General features: G+C 38.6%; 1 pseudogene across 1 annotated transcript in view; it reads left to right on the top strand.

Annotated features, from left to right (window-relative positions):
* Window positions 1-12,867, top strand: part of LOC105553572 — a 15,973-nt pseudogene extending 3,106 nt beyond the window's left edge. The window contains exon 3 of the transcript XR_001008174.1: window positions 12,857-12,867. The product of XR_001008174.1 is annotated as a 40S ribosomal protein S2 pseudogene (transcript). The remainder of the gene's footprint in view (window positions 1-12,856) is intronic.
* Window positions 12,868-14,156: the final 1,289 nt, after the last annotated feature.

Here is a 14,156-nt window from a genome sequence, read left to right as displayed (position 1 = left end):
GGAGAATGGCGTGAACCCGGGAGGCGGAGCTTGCAGTGAGCGGAGATCCGGCCACTGCACTCCAGCCTGGGTGACAGAGCGAGACTCCGTCTCAAAAAATAAAAAAAAAAAAAGATAAGCTACTGGGTTTTGAACAGTTTACAAAGTCATAGTAATTAAGAGAACGTGTTATTGATACAAGGAGAGATAGAAATAGAATAGAACAGGATAAGAGGCCAGAAATAGAGCCTCTTATAAGTGGACATTTTTATTACAACGAAGTTTGTACCACAGAGCAGTAGAGAAGGAGCAGGTGTTTTCAAAAAATTATGCCTGGTCAACTGGATATCCACTTGGGGAAAAGCAGAATGACTTCTGCCTCGCCACCAAGCAATCCGTACCTTGTGCATTGCCAATATAAATGTAAGAAGAAAACCCCTATTACAGAGCCCCTTGATCAGTGTTGCCAATAGAACTTGTATGGTGATGGAAATGCTTCACATCTGAACTCTCCAAGATGGTAACCACAGCCACATACTGGTTTTGAGCAGGTGAAATATGGCTAGTGTAACTCAACCACTAAATTTTCACTTTGTTTTTATTTTACCTAATTTATGTTTAAATATCCACATGTGGCTAATGGCTACTTATATTAAACAGTACAGTTCTAGATAATAAGGGAAGAGAATATCTTTATGTCCTTGGGGTAGGCAGATATTTCCTGATAGAACACAAAAGTATTCTCCATAAAGGAAAAAATTGGCAAATAAGAGCTTCTTCTCATTAGAAGACATCATCAAGGAATTGAACGTAAACCAACATGTGGGAGTTATTGCAACATAGATAGTTAACAAGTTCTCAGTCCTGAATCAATAAAGCCTTCCCATAATCATTAGAAACTTACCAAAGAAAATGAAAGTGGAGTAAATGGACAAATGGCTTGAACAAGCACTTCAAAAAAAGGATAGCCAATGAAACAGTGCTTTATATCAGTGTCATCAGGGCTCTTCTAATTGAAACCACCATTAAATATCACCACACACCCACCAGAAAGGCTAAAGTTTGTAAGACCCACAGGACATGTGGCAGGGATGGGGAGTGACAGTCGCACTCCAATGGTGGTAAATTGGAACCCACTTTATAAAACAGGTATTATCCACTAAAATTAAATGTATGCAAGCGTTATAAACATTAATTCCACTCTAATGGACATGTCCAATGTAAACGCATGCACATGTGTGCCGGGAGTCTTGAGCAAGATTTGTAGAATATTCCTCAACTTGGATTTAGCTGATATTTTCTCATGACAAAAAAAAAAAACATAGTACGTGGTAATAAACTGTGAAATACAATGAGTATTACAGAGTAATGAAAAAAAAATCACTGCATGCAACAACCTGAAGAAAACCTGCAAACATAATATTCAGTGACAGAACAAGATACAAAGGATACATTCAAATGATTCCTTTGGTGTAATCTTCAAAACAGGCGGTATCTGTCCATCGTAGTCAAGGAGGGGAGGCTATAACTATGAGAGGACAGGAAGGGGCCTCCAAGGTGAGCAGAGTGTGCAGTTTCAGGCCCTGGGTAGTGGATACCTGGGTTTGCTCCCTCGTGATCATTCATTCAGATGCATGTTTATGATTGCTTACTGCCTTTTGGTTGGTTACAGGGCAATACAAATTGTAACATCATTACTGTAAATTCCTAATCATATATTTATAAAATGTACATGCTGTGTGATTTCTTCCCATAAGCCAGCTATCCTAAGCCTAGTTTTATGACATTGCTACCCCTGCCAGTTTTTTCAAGAGCATGGTTGAATGTTTCCATAATCCTCAAAATTAAATTTATTCTTTTGAAATAAAAAATAAACTTGGTGTTATTATTTCAGTGATGCTGGGAATATTATAACATTCCACAATAATTCATTCTTTTAGTTTTTTCCCACAGAGAATTTTAACTCTGCATCCCCTAAAATAGTGGCAGGCACTGCTTTAAAAGAATGAACTGGCTTATTCTGTCAAATGGTGATCGAACCCATTTTAAATTTGCAGGATGAATTTTATGGTGCTGACAGCTTTTATAAATGATTTCTGGACTAAAATATTGAATTAGTGTTATTATCCTTCAGTGTGTCATTAGATGTTTAATGAATGTTTTTAACACAGATAACAATGGATACAGTTATCCTGGTAGACATATAAAAGAAACCATTATCTCACCACTTTAATGTCCTTCTTTGCTTTAGTTCTCTTAAAATCCTTCCAAAAGAAAAATGTGTCTACCTCTCTTCATTCTTCATGCCTCTCCGGGGCTCACATTAGTTGCTAATTGCAGTTTCCTGTTTTATCTCTTTTGGTCCACAGGGATCACAGATCTTTTTGTGACTACTTCTCTGTAATACCAGGCATTACTTGGTATTTATTTTCAACATATATAATGTGCCACCACTGTCAAGGGAAAATTTCTCTTAGATGAAAAAATTCCACAAAAATAGATGCTTGCATTTTAATTGTAGGTGATACGGCTACTCTTATTCTTATCTATGCCAGGGTTAAAAAATAAGAAGAGCAAAATAAAAATGCAATAGGAAAAAGGCTAAACCATAAGCTCATACACACTCTGTCCTGGTGTAAGCTGTAATAACTGACCACAGCATGAGACATTAGCAGTGAATTAGATCAAAATGCTATTTTTTCTAACATTAATAGTTCAGAGTAGTCCTCATATAAAATCCAAAGACTTGAGTGTTTTGTGAATTATGATTTTTCTGGAAAACATTGCCTTAAATTTCATTTGTGGCATTTTGAAATATATTCCAGTGAAACCTGGAAAGAACTGTGTTTTCCACACACTTTCCCACCTTCCCAGTCTTTCTCATTCCCTTTTGCTATACAACCTCCGTCTTGCTTACAAAATGGAGTCTTTATTTATTTATTTTTTTAACAAATTGAGGTATTTCTGGTCTATCAGAACAACAGATTAAAAAAAATCAAAAGATATTTCCACTAAACAGCCCACTACTAATACAGTATAGAGAGCTTTGTCATACTTCAGTAACCGTACAAAAAAATTACCTGTTTCTCTTATCGAAATGAATTGCATCCTTTTGGTAGAGTTTCAACTTCCTGGAATAGCAAGAAAACCGACAATTCACTCCTTGGCAGAATTGTTCCTGCATTGTGCCATCTGATACGATCCATTAATGCCATTGGAGAGCTGTCACAACCAGCACTTATGATGTGTGTGTTTGTGTGCATTTTATTTCTATCTTAGAGGGAAATAAGGAAAAGAATTTCTCCTCTTCTAATTAGTAAAAAATAAACAATATTTTCTTTGAATATTCTTCACACTTTGTTCTATCATTGGAACCAAAGAAGTAGAAAAAATGTACGATATTTCTTGTAGCATTTTTTAATGGAGACACTGGGATCATCATGATTTCTATAGTGTCTGAGCTGAAGCTGTTAACGCACCACTTTAAACAAAAACTTTAAATTTTTTGTTTTTTTCCTCTGCCATGTCCTTAACTTTGTGAATTTTCATACTTGGTAAAGTTGAAGAAGAAAAAGGAAAAGTAATTGCACCTGGAAGTTTACCTCTTTGCTGAATTTCTTTAGTTATTATTTCAGCTATTTGCACTTTGAAAAAGAGTTTTCCTCCCACATGAAATGACTTTTCCATCTGCCTGAACTTCTGGAGATAAAAAGTGAAAAAAGTGCCACAGATTTCATACCAGAACTGTAGTGTGGGGCTGTGAGGTTCACGTGTGTAGGAAATAATGAGGCTTCTTTTGTTTTGTTTCTGTTTTTGTTGCTGCTGCTTTAGCACAATTGAATCCAAATAGAAAATAGAGATAAAAAAGGAAATGCAAGTCAAAGGTAATTGGGGGTTCGCTTTGTGTCATGAGACAGTTGTTAGCCCTTTTCCAAAGCTGATGTTATTGTTAGGTTTTTACCTGTCTGTTTAGTAAAAAGGCACAAAAAGAGTTGAAATAACAATAAGTTAACATCGATTTAAAATCCAGGTCCTTCAGTTGGAAATTCAGAAAGATTCCCTAGGACTCCTTATTTACTAAAGATTTTTTAAATGTAAAAGTCTAGCCATCAATCTTTCTGAACATGACACTTTTCAGCCACGCCAGATTTTTCAGGCTGCCACTAAAGGAATCAAACAAGGGTCAGAACAGAGTAAACACAGAAACTGTGAAAAGAAGAAAACCTATGCATCACAATAGAGAATATCCAAAAGTTACAGCGCCTGTTTTCCAGCTGGGACTTAGTTTTGCAATCTGAATTTTTATCAACAAGCCCAGTGATATCCAGGCTGCCAACACAGATCTTCTGAAAGCAGAAAGAATCCAAACTCTGCATGGGAATAATCTCAAGTTCTAAAATGAAGTCTATCAAGGCATTTTAGCCTCTGAGTTTGTTTTTCTCTTTTGTGTTTGAGAAACAAGACCATGCATTTTTCCTTACAGATGAAATTAGGCATGGCTGACCTCAATGGGTAGCAATTGTGCCCTTCTTACCAAGAAAACTACATGTGCCAGGCACTAGCAGGCAAGAGGCTGCTCACTGTCATCTGGTAGATGATGGGATGGAAAGAACATGTCAGATTTGAAAGCCAGGCCAATATGCCAGTGCCTCAGCAATTATCGTGCCCATCTGCTCCTTAGCTTCCAAGCTTCTGTGTGTACACCTAGGCTGAGAGATAGATAGAGAGAGAGAGAGAGAGAGAGAGAGAGAGAGAGACAGACACAAAGACAGAGAGAGAGAGAGAGAGAGAGACAGAGACAGACCCTTCAAGCATCTCACTGGCATTTAGTATACAGGAAATTTAAAGCTTTGAATATACCTCATATAAAATCAATTGGGGAAGCCACTTTTAAAAAGCATCATTCCTTAATAGATATTAATTTAATACATATATTTCATTTTCCTGAGCACTTCATATATTGGTGATCTCAACTCTGTGAAATATACTTATATCACATATTCAGAAGAAATATCAGTAGTTACTCAGCTATCTTTTGTCCTTTGCTTATCAAATTGTATCTGATAGCTATTATCTGAACCTATTCTAGCTCATGTCTATGTTTACGGATATGATACAGAAAATTCACCAGTCAGAATTATTCAGGAAAACATCCTTGGAAAATTATCCAAGTTTATTTAATAGAAACTAATACATTCAAACAGTTTTTGAAATGCATAATATTTATAAAGAATTAAATATGTATATATTATGTATATAATATGAGTCAGTCATTCTAATCAGTAGCTAATTCACGTATGTATTGAGCATTTAGTTTGTGCAAGACCCTGTAAAAAATGTACTAGACATAAAAGATAAGTAAAACTTGCTTTCTGCCTTCAAGGAACTCACATTTTAGCAGGAAAGATAAAGAAAATGCATTAACAACCCTAAAACATGGCAGAATGTAGTAAGATCAAGGAGTATGATGAGTGTATGGTGAATTATAAGTGGAAAACCAATTCTGAATACACTTTAAGTTGGGACTTGAAAGGCTATAGTCAGGCATGTTATAGGGTCCAATGATGCAAAAAGAAAGGAAACCTAAGAATTTATCACTGCTACTGAAAAGGCATTTCCTGATAGGATAGATGAATGGAGATTGTATTTAGCATGTAATAGAAACCCTTACTATCCTTCCTTTAAAATGCAAAGAATAGGTTCATTTCATGTAACAAGTTGAATCTTTATTTTTCTAAATTCTAATTTATTTTTAATTAACATTTTTATGGCCATTTGAACAAAACTAGAGAAAATGGTCAAATGAATCTATATCCGAAGTTTTTAAATGTCTAAGACTCTTACCTCGATTCTTTCATCAATACACTGTATACCGTGGTTTTGGAAAGGGAGAAAATCCAGACTCTTTTAAAGCAAATTCAGACATGTCATTTTGACTGTTTGAAACATGTGATGGCATTGGGTTGTTTTTCCTGTTGACTTTCCCACTGTTGTGAACTGAACTGTGTACCCACAAAATTCATATATGGATGACCTAACCCCCAGTACCTTAGAATGTGACTGCATTTGGAGATAAGGCTCTAGTGGGTAATTAAGTTTAAATAGACAGATGATAAGGATGGGGCCTTAAACTAACATAACTGATGTCCTTATAAGAAAATGGAGATACCCCAGGGATGCCCAGATAAAATGCCATGTAAGGATACACAGAGAAGGTGGTCACCTGCAATCCCAGGAGAGAAATCTCAGGAGAAACCAACTCTGCTGGCACCTTGATCTTGGACTTCCAGCCTCAGGAATGTAAGACACTAAATTTCTGTGTTTTAAAGTTATCCATCCTGTGGTATTTTGTTATGGCAGCCCTGGCACATGAATACCCCTACATTCTGGATATGACATGTTTCTCTGTGCCCTGTATTTTCTGCTAACTGATTGTGGAAGATGCTGAAGTGACCTCCAAGTGCAGTGATCACCCCAGCTACCATGCGTAATGGTTGACAAAGGCTCGTGGTTGTTGCCTTTTCTGGAGAACCACCAAGAGCCTGTAGAAGAACCCACTTCACATCTGTTGCCCTAAAGCCAATGACTGCCTGACATGGGGGCATAAAACACTGACCCATTTGACCCACGGGTGGAGTGAAGGCAAGTCTCTGGTGTAATCCAGTCCCCAGAGCACCGTGGATTCAGCCAAGGTGCGGCTGTGGTTGAGAGTGGCTTACTCAGCTCTTGCCCCTGCCCTATCTGGCTTCACAACCTCAATATTTTCCTGAAGAGCAGCCTCTCATTAAGGCGCATGCACTTTGTACTTTATTAGGAACTGAACTCTAAGGCAGCTGGTGACAGTCAGAGTCCTAAGACAAGACTCCCAGGCTGCGATTTTAGACTCAGATTCTGGACTGACCTGGAGGTGATTACGTATCTGTGCCTGGCAGTAGCTGGAGCATGGACAGCACCTAGCAAGCACCCCTGTAATTGTTCAGTTTTCACCTATGGTCATCTGGAGGCCAATCAACACAGAAGGTGTTTATCAGGAAATATTCATACACCAGCTCTTAGAGTTTCTCTTGTCTTAAAAAAATATGTGGGGGAAATGAAATTATGAGGAGTGAGGGTTTGAGTGGATATTGCTAAGAGCTGTGTATTACTTAAAAAGAGTAAGCCACAGGGTCAGATTTTAATCACAATTTACAGCATAATGTATAGGTCAGTAAACTTCCTTGACAGTATTTAAATAGATGCTCACTCCTGCTGCCAGAGGTAAACAGAGATAAAAACCAAGTAGAGAATCTAAGTTTAACAATGGAAAAACCTCAAGGGAGGCTACACTAGTGGTCTATGATGGCTTCTGGGCTTTCTGGCACAAAAAAGTTTTCAAAGCTTATGCTGCCCACAGACCTACAATCGGCCATTGCTCTAAGGAGCCCTCATCTCTTTCAGTGGAAAATGGTATTTTACATCTTCAATCTGGATTTAAGGCTACTCTGAATTTGGAAGGGAGTGTAAGTCCAATAAACTCAGACAAAATTAGTTATTTAAAAAAAAAAAAATTCATGTTAATGCAGAAGGGTAAGCAAACACATCCTTCTTCACATGGTAACAGCAAGGAGAAATGCCAAGCAAAAGGGGGAAAAGCCCCCTATAAAACCATCAGATCTCATGAGAACCCACTCACTGTCAAAAGAGCAGCATGAGGGTAACTGTCACCATGATTAAATTACCTCCCACTGGGTCCTTCCCACAACATGTGGGGATTATGGGAACTACAATTTAAGATGAGATCTGGATGGTGACATAGCCAAACCATATCATTCTTCCCTGGGCCCCTCCCAAATCTCATGTCCTCATATTTTAAAACACAATCATGCCCTTCGACAGGCCTCCAAAGTCTTAGCTCATTCCAGCATTAACCCAAAAGTCCAAGAGCAAAGTCTCAACTGAGACAAGGCAAGCCCCTTCCACCTATAAGCCTGTAAAATCAAAAGCAAGTTCACTAGTTCCTGGACACAATGTGGATACAGGCCTTGGGTAAATATAACTGTTCCGAGTGGGAGAAATTAGCCAAAACAAAGGTGCTGTAGGCCCCATACAAGTCCAAAATCCAATAGGGCAGTCATTAAACCTTAAAGTTCCAAAATGATCTCATTTGACTCCGTGTCTCATATCCAGGGCATGATGATGGAAGAGGGGGCTCCCATGACCTTGGGCAGCTCTGCCCCTGTGGCTTTGCAGGGTACAGCCTCCATCTTGGCTGCTTTCATGGGCTAGCATTGAGTGTCTGTGGCTTTTCCAGATGCACAGTGCAAGCTGTCATTGGATCTACCATTCTGTGCTTTGGAGAACGATGGCCCTCTTTTCACAGCTCCATTAGGCAGTGCCCCAGTGGGGACCCTGTGTCAGGGCTCTGACCTCACATTTCCCTTCCACACTGCCCTAGCAGAGGTTCTCCATGAGAGCTCTGCCCCTGCAGCAAACTTCTACCTGGACATTCAGACATTTCTGTACATTCTCTGAAATCTAGAGAGAGGTTCCTAAAATCTCAATTCTTGACTTCTGTGCACCCACAGAGTCAACACCACATGCAAGCTGCCAAGGCTTGGGGCTCACATCATCTGAAGCAATGGTTGGAACTGTATATTGGCCACTTTCAGCCACGGCAGGAGGTGAAGCAGCTGGGGCAGAGGCCATCATGCCGTAAGGCTGCATAGAGCAGGGGGCCCCTGGGCCCAGCACATTGAATCATTTTTCCCTCCTAGGCCTCCAGGCCTGTGATCAGAGGGGCTGCCATGAAGCTCTCTGACATGCTCTGGAGACATTTTCCCCATAGTTTTGGTGATTAACACTCTGCTCCTTGTTATTTATGCAAATTTCTGCATCAGGCTTTAATTTGTCCCCAGAAAAAGGGTTTTTCTTTGCTATCACATTTTCAGGCTGCAAATTTCCTGAACTTTTATTATCTGCATCCTCTTGAATGCTTTGTCACTTAGAAATTTCTCCTGTGAGATACCCTAAATAATCTCTCTCATGTTCAAGGTTCCGCAGAAATATAGGGCAGAGGCAAAGTGCCACCAGTCTCTTTGCATAGCAACAGTGACCTGTACTACAGTTCCAAAGTTCCTCATCTCCATCTGGGACCACCTCAGTCCGGACTTCATTGTCCATATCACTATCAGCATTTTGGTCAAAGCCATTCAAGGAAGTTGAAGTCCCAAACTTTCCCACATTTTCCAAATGTGGAATTCCCAACTTTCCCACATTTTCCTATCCTTTTCTGAGTCCTCTAAACTGTTCCAACTTCTGCTTGTTACTCAGTTCCAAGGTTATTTTCATATTTTTGGGTATCTTTACAGCAGCACCCCACTCTGTGCTGTACCAATTTACTATACTAGTCCATTCTCAAATTGCTATGCAGAGACACCAGAAACTGGGTAATTTATAAAGAAAAGAGATTTAATTGACTCACAGTTCCACAGAGCTGGGGAGGCTTCAGGAAACTTACAATCATGGCAGAAGGAGAAGCAAACACGTCATTTTTCACGTGGCGCAGGAAGGAGTAATGTTGAGCAAAAGGGGGAAAAGCCCCTTATAAAACCATCAGATCTCATAAGAACTCACTCACTACCGTGAGAAGAGCATGGAGTTAATCACCCACATGTTTCAATTACCACCCATCAGGTTCCTCCTATGTGGGGATTCTGGGAACTTCAATTCAAGATGAGATTTGGGTGGATACACAGCCAAAACCATATCAGCATTGAAGTAGCATCATTGTCTGGGGTAATACTCAAGGATCGTTGTCTTACACCAAGGAAATCAAGGACACAGACACACAAGGAGTGAGGTTAGGAACAGAGGTTTAATAGTCAAAAGAAAGAGAAAAGCTCTCTCCTACAGAAAGGTGCCCTGAGTGAGTTTTCCAGTGTATGGCAAAATGCAAGGGGTTTTTTAGATGAGCTTGAGGAGGCAGTGTCTGATTTACATAGGGTATGAAAGATTGGTCAGTCCAGGTGTGCCATTTGCATAAATTGCAAAAAATTGTTTAGGACTAGGTGTGCCATTTGCATAGTGTGTGAAAATCTGGCCACCCACACCCTAATCTTTTATTACGCAGACTGATTATTTACCTGGCCAGTGCCATTTTGTCTGTTCCTTTACTGTGCACATCATGACAAAGAAAAGGGAAGATGGAGCCTCCATGTTGAACACACCTGGCCCTCATGTATCCCTTTTCTATTGGCACAGCTGCCAGAATTCACCCTTGCAAGCTTCCAGCTTGCTTATCTATATCTGCAGCATGATTTTTCAGGCTGCTCTTTGTTAGAAAAGAAATAATTGGGAGCCTGCTTTTTGCTAAAAGGGAAATTCTGCTAAGGACTCTTTTACCCCCACTATCTGCATAAATATTTTTTTTTCTATCTCCTGTATCAGTATCATATCAAATAACTTCCAATACCTACACAAACTTAAAAGCATAATTGAATTGGAAAACCCAGAAATCTATCCCTTATAAATCCTTCATTAAATATTTAAAACTCTATGTATCCATGGCAAATCAATTTCAAGAATTAAATAATAAAAGGTGCAGGAGATGCAATGACATAAACTAAAGTAACAGGATGGAAAACATAGGCATTCTATTTACAGTTGATATGTGATAAAATATTGTCCTTAATCAAATTCTTTGTTGACCATGTACTACTTCTAATATTTTCTTTACAATTTGTACAAAAATATTCATAGTGTTCAATGTATTAAGGACCACCTCACTGTGAAAGAGAAGGAAATATAATTATAAAACTCAGTGTTGAGAGAAAACTTAGAAATGAACTACCATGACAGCATGTGGTCCACGGTCCTAATTACACATGGGGCTTACTACAGAGGTTACAGAGAGTTCCCACTATTATCCCCTACACCCAACTTTGCACTAGAACAACTTAAAATCACAATGCATAAGAAAAATAAATGTGTATTTTAAAAACATGACAGAACATAAAATATGAAAGTATACGAAATTAGTTCTGGACCTTGTAAAATGCAAATCACTATTCCATTGGCTTTGCAAAGGGATAAAATTTGTAATTATTATTATTAATAGAAAATATCCATAAAGAAAAATTAAAGGTGTAAACCTGTGGACGAATGCCCCATTATCATAGCAGATGTGCCCCCAGTGCCAACTCCTTGTAACTCCACGGTCAAAACCACATTATTTATTAAAATGCCAAAGAGTTTGTCTCCCAATGGGCACCTATTCTTTGCTTCAGTATTTGATGAACCCTTTATTTGTTGGTTACAACTAATTCTTTCTTCTAATGATCTTTCTCAACATCGTGCTACCCAAACCTCCTCATTCCCCACCCCATCTCACAACCACCAGCTTAGCACTGTGGATGTAACCATCTGCCATTTCAAGATATAGATTTATTTTCCTTAACAAACTTTATTTTTGATCACATGTTTAAAGTTTATTCACACTTAAATTGGTTCATTTTTGTGAAAAAATACATAATTTGTCAAATTAAGTTGTAATAAGTTATTTCTTAGTTACAGCTCTACTTAGCACTTTCAGTCTCCCTCTTTCTTTTAACTATCAGTAACTCGCAACTCTCAATGTGTTTATGGGCCAGAAGTCAAGATAAATTTTAGATTTCTTAACTAAAACTAGAAGACTGACAATGAAGTTCAATCCTGGATCAACATCCAGCAACGTCATATAACAGGAGAAAAGCCTTGGGAAACTGACCCCAGATAAAGTTTAAAAGACAAAAACCAAGACTTTAATATTCTAAAATTAAAGTGATGACACACAATTTAAAGACACAACTTAGTAGACATGGGTGGGTTGACTATGTGCATGTGTACATGTGTGTATGCATGTGTGTATATGTACTTATGAGACAAAAGTACTCCAAATGTACAAAAATATATATGTACACAATTGGATTTCTGTTATAGATAATGATCAAATATGGATGTAGGAAAGAGCTATTAATAAATTCTTGATTTAAATGAGTAAGTTTATAGTATATGGGTTTATTTCAAGGTGAATTTTCTTAGGATTTAATTTCCTAATAAGAGGCGTAAGACATTCAAGCAGTAGTTGGATTTCACACTTATTAAGAAATCCAATGTGTATAAAATGCATATATAATAAATTACACCTACTAGCAGATGCTACTGAAGAAAAGTAACTCAACACCTGTTGTGTAAACAAACAATTTTCATTAGGAAATGAACCTCTGTGAAACATCTGTACTGGGTGGGTGATTGAGCAAAGGAACAGAAAAATTCATATGATTTTATTGCTCCTGGTTTCATCACTCTATTCTGAATTCCTGATGCTTTTTCTAGCTTAAGCTTATTCATCAAAGATTTGATAAGGTCCTACTATATGCTTTCCTGTATTAAGCACTTTGAGGAAAATCCATATGAAAATTAGGTTGCTTCCCTCAAGAAGACTTTTACCAATTGTGATAATGCAAGGCAAATGCAATATGTGATACAGTGGAAATACGTACAAAATACTAAGAATATAAATGCAGAGAGAGTGATATCAAAGGCATTCTATGAAGCTTAATATATGCAGATTCACTGTGATAAGGGGATTAAGGAGGGTTTCCAGAAAGATTTTACATGGAGTGAGTTCTTCAAGCTCAGACAGGATTGGAGGAAAGGATATTGCGGATAAAAAGACAGAAAGAGCAAAATTATAGATTATGTGTAGGGAATGAAAAAGGTTGCAGTATTACAGGCTTTTTTTTTATGTTTATCCATTCCCTATTTTTTTGTCATGAAATATTTCGCTTTCTGAATGTGTTTAGAAACTAGGGACCGTGAATGAAGGTTTTAATAAGGAATGAAACAGCAGAGGCCAGACTGTGAAAGGAAATTCCTCAGCAAAGGAAATCTGGGTAAGATAATTTATTTTATCATGTAATAAGATAGTATCAAAGTTCTTAGAACAGAGAGTAATTAGATCAAGGCTGCTGAGAGGCAGGGAGAAGAGAAGGGAGTACTGCAAGCAGCTTAGATACCGTCTCTGAAGTACAGCATTGCTGTCACACAGTGAGCACTTAACCCCATGCCAGGACTGCGCCATGGACTGCCCCTTAAGTCCCCTCAACAGCCATATGTCAGCAGGACTATAAGCATTAGCCTGCTTTTCAGATGGAACTGAAGCACTAAGAGGATACCAAGGGGTAGAGAGAACAAGTTATCTGTTGGTCTAATATGATGAGCATATGTAGCTCATGCCTTCAAAACCTGTGCTGCTTCCAAGGGGAGATAAGTGATTATGAGCATGAAGGTCTAGCCAAATATTTGACCTTATGATCTTGGGTTCCTCTAAATTGCATCTCACCATATTTCCATTAGCCACTTCACCAACCTCCAGTCCATTCTCATTATAACAAAAATTACCTCAGCCTCTCAGTGCTGGGTTGTCCTCCCACCAAACTTTCCAGTGGAGGCGCTGCTCATCATGCCATTGTTTGGTTCACAGATCCTTACTGCCTTGGTCATTTTCCCATGCCAACACATCAAATCCATTCCCTTCACCCTCTCTGAACATGAGCCTGCCACTCTATGTAAAGGGCTATGAAAATCTTCAATGTCCTGCAGATATCACTCAATCAACAGTTACTTCCTCAGTAGTAACTGAATGCTCAAAACTGTGGTAAAATAGAAAAAAAGAGAAACAAAACCTAAGAGGCCAGGCATGGTGGCTCACACCTGTAATTCTAACACTTTGGGAGGCCAAGGTGGGTAGATCACTCGAGGTCAGGAGTTAGAGACCAGCCTGACCAACATGGAGAAACGCGGTCTCTACTAAAAATACAAACTAGTCAGGCGTGGTGGCACATGCCTGTAATCCCAGCTACTCAGGAGACTGAGGCAGAAAAATCTCTTGAACCTGGGAGGTGGAGGTTGCAGCGAGCTGAGATTGCACTCCAGGGCAACAAGAATGAAACTCTGTCTCAATAAAAGAAAGAAAAAAAAAACACTTAAGAAACAGATATTGCCTTTTGAACAGTTTCGATCCGTTCATTAGAATGATAGCTATATGTATTAGTCTGTTCTTGCACTGCTATAAAGACATACCTGTGACTGGGTAATTTACAATGATAAGAGATTTAATTGACTCACTGTTCCACAGGCTGTATGGGAAGCATGACTGG

This window comes from Mandrillus leucophaeus, unplaced genomic scaffold, assembly GCF_000951045.1.
Source record: "Mandrillus leucophaeus isolate KB7577 unplaced genomic scaffold, Mleu.le_1.0 Scaffold6, whole genome shotgun sequence".
Lineage (NCBI taxonomy): Eukaryota > Metazoa > Chordata > Mammalia > Primates > Cercopithecidae > Mandrillus > Mandrillus leucophaeus.
The sequence above is the reverse complement of the archived record's forward strand: the minus strand, read 5'-3'. Positions and strand labels throughout refer to the sequence as shown.